Here is a 9,107-nt window from a genome sequence, read left to right on the forward strand (position 1 = left end):
GTTATTTCTTTAGATTTCAGATCATTTCCTTTAAATTGTCTTGTGCAACGTTTGTTTAAATTGTTTGAAAGTGTTTATTGTAATCTATTATATGTTCTAGTTATGTTAAATTGTGCATCGTTAATTTTGAATATCTTGCATTATTCATTTTAAATCCTTATTATTTACCCCAAATTGTTGTCTAATTAATGGGTCTTTATTTATCAATGATTGTATTTGGATGATGAATATTGTGAGACTATTGCTATTGTGTGCACTTTAGTTCGCTTATTCGCTTACATATCATTGGCATCCACTTGCATAAATATTGTATTCGTATATTGTTGTTCCGTGCATGCTACTATATTTTATTTCATGTCATTGCATGTTTGATATAATCCACTTTATTTTATCCCCAAACAAAATAAATGTATGCCTTTAAGTGTTATACTCGCAACTATTCAAGAATAAAATTTCGAAAACAAGGCCATATTTTGCGTTTTGGCAATTCGAGAAAACTGTACCCTAACTTACGGGGTATCGATTTCTCGTTTAACTTAAATAGTAAAATATTCTTTTAAATTATGACTTTTGAATAAGTAAAATTTCATGTTTAGATTCAAGAGGATTGAGCCCTAACGTATTGGGTATCGATTTTCTTCGTTGAATCTAAATGGTCGAAAACGCTCTTTAATTAAAAAAACATAAATAAAAAGCTCATTCTCGAGAATTCGATGTGTGGTGTCCTAACGCATTGGATATGTCATATCATTTTCTCGAGATGAGGATTTTTCTAACAAATGAGAATAAAGACAATATTCGATATTTAGGAATTTTGTGAAATTGAACCTTAACTTACTGGGTTTTGATTTTCACATTTGACCCAAATAATCAAATATCCTTCTCAAATGGATGGGTTTTAAAAGTTAAAAGATAAACTTAATTTTGAAGATTAAAAATGTTGCGCCCTAACTCACTGGGTGTGACTTTTTATTTATTTGAAATAAGAGTATTTTATTATTCAATTTATTCAAGTTAAAAGGATTGTATTTTAAAATATTTTCAAAATTTTGACATTAAGACATTAAACAATCAATTCGGTACCAATTTTGGGTGTCACGAGGGTGCTAACCCTTCCTCGTGCGTAACCGACTCCCGAACCTGTTTTCTCAAATCTCACAGACCTAAAATTTATTTTTCAATGGTAAACCAGTCACACCTTAATAAAAGATCGGTGGCGACTCCCATCTTATTGTCAAAGTCGATCGCAATTTTTTCAAAATTTAAAAGTGGTTTCGACAGCTTGGCGACTCCATTAGGGAAGCATTTAGAGAGTCAAACCGTAAAATTGATTGTTTCTTGTCTTATTATCGAAAATTGAAAATTTGATTTGAAAAATTACGATCCTCTCTTTGCATTTGTTTGTATAATTATTGTTTTATACCTTGGCATCATATTGCATAAAGACTTTTAGTCTTTCCCTTTTAAGTGGGTGTGAGAAGCTACTCCTTCGTGAGGTTTTCACCTCCGTGCAGGATAGTGGATCACTTTCGGAATACATCCGTACCTATGTCTTCGTGAGATTTTCATCTCCGTGCAGCTATAGGGAAATGTATTCCCCTAAACCGAACTCGGTCTGTATGAGCCTATAATGGGTGAATATCGAGGAATTTGCTGGTTCGGGTACCTTAACTTTAGAGCCAAACTACATGTAGAAGACCTTAGGGACCCATCTTAGGTAGAGCCACTCCAAATCCCTAGTAGTCACCCAATTAGGTACTTTTGTTTTCCTTGTTTACTTTTGTTTTGTACTAACCCCTCTTATTGTGTTTTGATTGTGATTGCATTGCATTTGCATCTTAGGAAGGAGATATTGATTCAAGTTCGATTACTAAATTAGAAAGCTTGTCATGGAACACGGATTCCTTGATAAAGTGGAAAACAATACGACTGCCTGAATATATTCTGAGAAACACAAGAAGGGTGATGAAGAGTTCGTGACCTTTACTTTGTGGCCTAAGGGTGCGAGACGATTGTCCAAGAGCCATCGACGTTTCAACTCCCTTAAAGAAGCTGACGAGCTTTATGAAGATGGGCAAATGATGGATCGCGACCAAGATCAAGAAAAGGATCTAGCAGTGGCATCTATTGGAAATTGGTGAGATTATCTCAAATATGCGGACGAAGAAAAAGATCGATGTTGTTTCTTGGAATATGAGGGTGAGGCCGTACATGTATCCGTTTTATGTAAAGAAATTTATCTTCTAGAAAAGTTTTCTAAATGTAATTGAATCAAAATCAACGTCTCTTTAGGCATCCATTTCATGCATTTGCATTACATAACATCATATGCATTAAAATCTATTGAAAGAATCTAATCGAGTAAATCTATTTCAGCTAACCTGAAAAACCAACCAACCCAACACCCTCACTGTATCCAAGCAAAGACTAGAGAAATGGAATAAAGGTTAGAGAAATTAGAGCGAATGCAAATACCGATGCTAGAGCAATTGACCAAATTTCAACAGGAAATGAGAGACCAGATGCTAAAATTGCAAAGAACTATGATAAGCCAGTTCAATCGATTGCTAGCTGAAAGTCAAAAGAAGTGAAAGACCCAGTGGTTTACTTTGGGGTTGATAATGAGGATATTGCCTATTCCTTAGGTTGTACTCCGACAAGTGTCCAGGTCCAGCCAGATGGGCGCCTACAAGGGGCACTCTTTACTATCGGATCCCAATATTATCAGATTGGTACATCGACACTAGTGAATTACCTGACAGGCCCAAGATCCTATTTGAGGAACAATTTAGCTAATCCTGTTGCTAATTTAGTAGAAATAAAGTAGATGAGGGTAGAGTACCCAGATACTATAAAGGCCACAAGGAAAAAGGGGAATAAAAGGGATAATGCCGGCGGATATAACAAGGGCCACTCAAAACCAATCACTGTGGGCAGGCCAAAGACGGAAACCACCAACCATCAGAGCCCTTTAAAGCAAGAATCTGGAGTGAAACCAGGTACTGAGAAGCTCCAGTTCACACCAATTCCGATGTCATATAAGGAGCGCTATCAAAGCTTGTTCGATGTGCATGTTGTTGCTCCTCATTACTTGACCCCTTTACAACCTCCTTATCCCAAATGGTATGATATAAATGCACAATGTGACTATCATATGGGAATTTCAGGGCACTCAGTAGAGAATTGCATTGCCTTCAAAAAGCTAGTTGAAAGACTCATCAATATAGGCGTTGTCAAATTTGATGATTCATCCAGTGCAGAAAATACGCTGCCCAATCATATTGATGACGAGGCGAATGTGGTGTACGAAGAGGTGTTGGGAAATTTTTACATCAACGACGTGTTTGAAGACACAAATGAAAAGGGACCTTGTTAGATGTCCGCCCTTATAAATTTGGGAGCGTTCTAAGCAATTGGCTTGCGAAAGAAATCCCTATAGTTTTTAGAGCTTATCTAGAGTAATGTTCAGAACATTTTTGTTGTTTTTAGCCTAAAAATGATAGAAATTCCTTTGTGGAAAAGGCTCATGTCTGAACGTTATTATTCTAATGAAATACATCTTTGCGATCACTTTTGAGCCAATGTTATTTCATTCTTTTTGAATAATTATTTCTGATTATTTTATTCTTTTAGACTTTCTTCCACATCATTCATTCATTCATAATCATATTGTATAAATAATTATTCATAAATTTATACATTCTTTTGTATATTATTCGGTACTTATTATGGGTCCCCAGATATCAATTACGTGAATGACTCTCCTACAGACCCAGATTTTTTTGAGTGGGGCATGTGTTTGGAGGGATCTCATGACTTTGAAAATGACAAAGATTGTAGCTTATCTCTGGACTTGTTGAAGATGGTTGAACAAGAGGATAGACAGATCCTACCTCACGAGGAACCATTAGAAATTGTGGGCTTGGTGAAGATTAAAATTGACCTGACCTCAAAGACGAAGTAACACCTTGTTGAGTGACCTCTAGGGTTCAAAGATGTTTTTGTATGATCATGCCAGGATATGCCCGGGTTAAACGCTGGTAATGAAATCTGCACAACAGCACGATGTCGAAATTTGTAGTATGAACGATGTAATTCTTTACTAGGGCAATGCCTCTCTCGCTGATTCAGCATAGCTTTGCCCATTTGAAGCTGAGTTTCCATCCCTTTAAGATGTTGGATTTTATCCTGATTAAAGAGGAAGATCCAAAGTTTTCAGTCGTAGTGTCACCCCAAAAGGCTCTATGAAGGAAGTCCGATATCAAAGAAGATTCTTCGAAAGGGATAACGAGGACTTGCCTAACCCTATGAGCTCAAAAAAAATCAAAATCAAAATAAAAAAAAGAAAAAAAAGAAAAAATATCAAGGTTAAAATGAAAATGAAAAAAGAGAGAAGAAAAAAGAAAAAGGAGAGAGTAAAGAAGAGGCCAAAGTGAAAACCCGCAAAGGGTGCTTTGTGACCAAAGGTGGTTTTGAGTTCAAAAACCCGAAAAGGTCGACACAAATTTTAAGCAAAATGGTGCATGAACATCACCATATCGAAGACTTCTAATGGGCATTGCTTCACTATTGAGATCATTAATTACTTCATCAAATGGATAGAGGCTACTGCATGCGTCAATGTCATCATATGTCGATATAGAATTCCAGAGAGGATGGTATTGGAAAATGCATTGAACTTGAATGAAAACACGCTAGCTGAGGGCTGTAATCAATTCAAAATCAAACACCACGGTTTGTCAATGTATTGCAAGACAATGAATTTAAAAAAAAGATGAAAAATGAAAATGAAAAAATGAAAAAGTAAAAATGGATAGGCTAAGGGGAAAACCCGCAAAGGGCACCTTAGGCCAAAGGGGATTTGAGTTGAAAACCCGAAAAGGGCGGCTCAAATATTAATCAGAATGGGGCATGAAGTGATTAGAGCAACTCGAATCTTCAAGCATGTGGTAATCTTGTTATACTTGAATCAACAGAAAGGGTAGGCGACATCTTGGGGCATCGGCAAAGCACTGTAGATCTCCTAAACACATGTCAAACTCAAAAGGGTCTTCAGAAAGTTTGTACAGAGAAGTTCAAGCTGCGATATATGGGGCACCCAATTCTCATATTATTTGTTGTTCTTGGAATACTTTTTTCTTTTCCAAGATATATATTCTCAATCAATTTCTTTGTCATCCTTCTTTACTATTTTTGGTAACTTGTTCTTTCGAGCTATGCTCAGAACCAACTTTATTCTTATCCATTGTTATGACCCTTTTTACAAGCATGTTGCATTGAAATAATGATTAATGGACTAATAAAATTTTCACAAAGGAAGTTTTGCATATTACTTTGAATAGCTTCTAAATAATATAGGAACTTGAAATAGGACTATTGCTTAGAACGCACCAGATTTAAAGGTTGGAAATTTGAGAAGGAAGAGTCTAAATTTAGACTTTCTCTTTGGATTTTGTTGTCAAATGCATTGATTGAACAAAATGACAAAGATGTTATATTAAAGATAAGGCTTAAATAAATGAGCAAGCATTGATCATCAGGCAAGAGGAAGAGGTTACCTCGGAGAAGAGAGCCTTCATCTACACATAAGTCTTTGGTACGACACCTTGAGAATGGTGTAAGAAACCAGAACGATTTAGATCATATATCCTTGAATTGTGATAAGAGAGGATTGAGGAAAAACCACCTATTTCTACCCTTGGATTGCAGTGGGAGAATGATGGCACAAATTGTGCACCCAAATGGATTAAACTTTAAGGTTTACAGTGGGGGGCAACCTAGCTAAATGTTTTTTAGAAAAGTCGGTCAAGCGAGAAGGCGTTGTAGCACGTCAGTGTTAAAGCCTTGATAAATTTCGAGTAATGACAACCTAAGTGGGATCATTCTCGAAAAAAATAAAACTCTGCATTCATGCAAACACTATTCACATGTCTAGTTAGGAGCATTTGATTCATTTTGATCATGCCATCCTAATCATTAGGCATAATTAGGTTCATTATACATGTCATGTTCCCCAGAGAACAGATCTGGGAAATTATAGATCTTGTCTCCCTAAGTAATAGCGGAGTAGATCAAAGACAGCAAATCTTATCTCCCTGATGTTACAGTGGAGCAGATTGAAACAAGAAATCTTATCTCCCTGAGATTACAGCGGAACAGATTGAAGCTAGTAATTCTATCTCCCGGAGATTACAGTGGAGCGGATTAAAGTAAAGGATCTTATCTCTCTGAAGTTACAGTAGTGTAGATCGCATCAGATTGAAGCCAAAAATCTTATCTTCTTGAGATTACAGCGGAGCAGATTAAAGCTAGTGATCCTATCTCCCTAATATTACAGTGGAGCGGATTAAAATAAAGGATCTTATCCCTGAAATTACAGTGGAATAGACCGCAGAATTTTATATCTTATCTCCCTGGCGATGCAGTGGAACAGATTAAAGCCACAACGGTGTATCTTGCTGCCCCGACATTGCAGTTAAAAAGACTAAAGCCACGGCGATGATTGTTACTTTCCTGGTGAAGCAGTGGAACAGATTAAAGCCACAACGGTGAATCTTGCTCCCCTGACATTGCGGTTAAAAATATTAAAGCTACAGCAGCAAATCTTACCTCCAAGGCAGTGCAGTGGAACAGATTAAAGCCACGACGGTGAATCTTGCCTCCTTGACATTGCGGTTAAAAAAGACTAAAGCTACAACAGAAAATCTTACCTCCCAAGCGGTGTAATGGAGCAGATTAAAGACACGACGGTGAATCTTGCCTCCCTAACATTGCGATTAAAAAAGATTAAAGCTATAACAGTGAATCTTACTTCCCTGGCGATGCAGTGGAACAGATTAAAGCCACAACGGTGAATCTTACTCCCCTGACATTGTGGTTAAAGAGATTAAAGCTACAGCAGTGAATCTTACCTCCAAGGCAGTGTAGTGGACCAGATTAAAGCCACGTCTGTGAATCTTGTCTCCCTGACATTGCGGTTAAAAAAAGATTAAAGCTACAACAACGAATCTTACCTCCAAGGTAGTGTAGTGGACCAGATTAAAGCCATGACGGTGAATCCTGCCTCTCTGACATTGCGGTTAAAAAAAGATTAAAGCTACAACAGCGAATCTTACCTCCCAAGCGGTGCAGTGGAGCAGATTAAAGCCACGACGGTAAATCTTGTTTCCTTGACATTGCGGTTAAAAAAGATTAAAGCTACAACAACGAATTTTACCCCCTGGCAATGCAGTGGAGCAGATTAAAGCCACAACGGCGTATCTTGCTTCCCTGACATTGCAGTTAACAAGACTAAAGCCACAGCGGCGAGTGTTACTTCCCTGGCAATGCAGTGGAACAGATTAAAGCCACAACGATGAATCTTGCTCCCCTAACATTGCGGTTAAAAAGATTAAAGCTACAGCAGCGAATCTTACCTCCAAGGTAGTGCAGTGGACCAGATTAAAGCCACGACGGTGAATCTTGCCTCCTTGACATTGCGGTTAAAAAAGATTATAGCTACTATAGCGAATCTTACCTCTCAGGCGGTGCAGTGGAGCAGATTAAAGCCACGACGGTGAATCTTGCCTCCCTGACATTGCGGTTAAAAAAGATTAAAGCTACAACAGCGAATCTTACTTCCCTAGCGATGCAATGGAACAGATTAAAGCCACAACGGTGAATCTTGCTCCCCTGACATTGCGGTTAAAAAGATTAAAGCTACAGCAGCGAATCTTACCTCCAAGGCAATGTAGTGGACCAGATTAAAGCCACAACGTTGAATCTTCCCTCCTTGACATTGCGGTTAAAATAGATTAAAGCTACAACAGCAAATCTTATCTCCCAGGTGGTGCAGTGGAGCAGATTAAAGCCACGACGGTGAATCTTACCTCCCTGACATTGCGGTTAAAAAATATTTAAGCTATAACAGCGAATCTTACTTCCCTGGCGATGCAGTAGAACAGATTAAAGCCACAACAGTGAATCTTGCTCCCCTGACAGTGCGGTTAAAAAGATTAAAGCTACAGCAGCGAATCTTACCTCCAAGGCAGTGCAGTGGACCAGATTAAAGCCACAACGATGAATCTAGCCTCCCTGACATTTACATTAAAAAAGATAAAAGCTACAACAACGAATCTTACCTCTAAGGCAATGCAGTGAGTAGATTAAAGCCACGACGGTAAATCTTGCCTCTCTGACATTGCGGTTAAAAAAAGATTAAAGCTACAACAACGAATATTATCTCCAAGGCGGTGCAGTGGAGCAGATTAAAGCCACGACAGTGAATCTTGCCTCCCTGATATTGCGGTTAAAAAAGATTAAAGCTACAACAGCGAATCTTACCTCTCTGGCGATGCAGTGGAGCAGATTAAAGCCACAACGCATATATTGCTTCCCCGACATTGCAGTTAAAAAGATTAAAGCCACAGCGGCGAGTGTTACTTCCCTGGCGATGCAGTGGAACAGATTAAAGCCACAACGGTAAATCTTACTCCACTGACATTGCGGTTAAAAAGATTAAAGCTACAGCAGCGAATCTTACCTCCAAGGCAGTACAGTGGACCAGATTAAAGCCACGACGGTGAATCGTGCCTCCCTGACAAATCGGTTAAAAAAAGATTAAAGCTACAACAGCGAATCTTACCTCCCAGGCGGTGCAGTGGAGCAGATTAAAGCCACGACGGTGAATCTTGCCTCCTTGTCATTGCGGTTAAAAAAGATTAAAGCTACAACAGTGAATCTTACCTCCCTGGCAATGCAGTGGAATAGATTAAAGCCACAACGACGTATCTTACTTCCCCGACATTGTAGTTAACAAAACTAAAGCCACAACAGCGAGTGTTACTTCCCTGGTGATGCAGTGGAACAGATTAAAGTCACAACGGTGAATCTTGCTCCCCTGACATTGCGGTTAAAAAGATTAAAGCTACAGCAGCTAATCTTACCTCCAAGACAGTGCAGTGGAGCAGATTAAAGCCACGACGGTTAATCTTGCCTCCCTGACATTGCGGTTAAAAAAAGATTAAAGCTACAACAGCGAATCTTACCTCCTAGGTGGTGCAGTGGAGCAGATTAAAGCCACAACGGTGAATCTTGCCTCCCTGACATTGCGGTTAAAAAGATTAAAG

Source organism: Gossypium hirsutum, chromosome D08 (assembly GCF_007990345.1).
Source record: "Gossypium hirsutum isolate 1008001.06 chromosome D08, Gossypium_hirsutum_v2.1, whole genome shotgun sequence".
Classification (NCBI taxonomy): domain Eukaryota; kingdom Viridiplantae; phylum Streptophyta; class Magnoliopsida; order Malvales; family Malvaceae; genus Gossypium; species Gossypium hirsutum.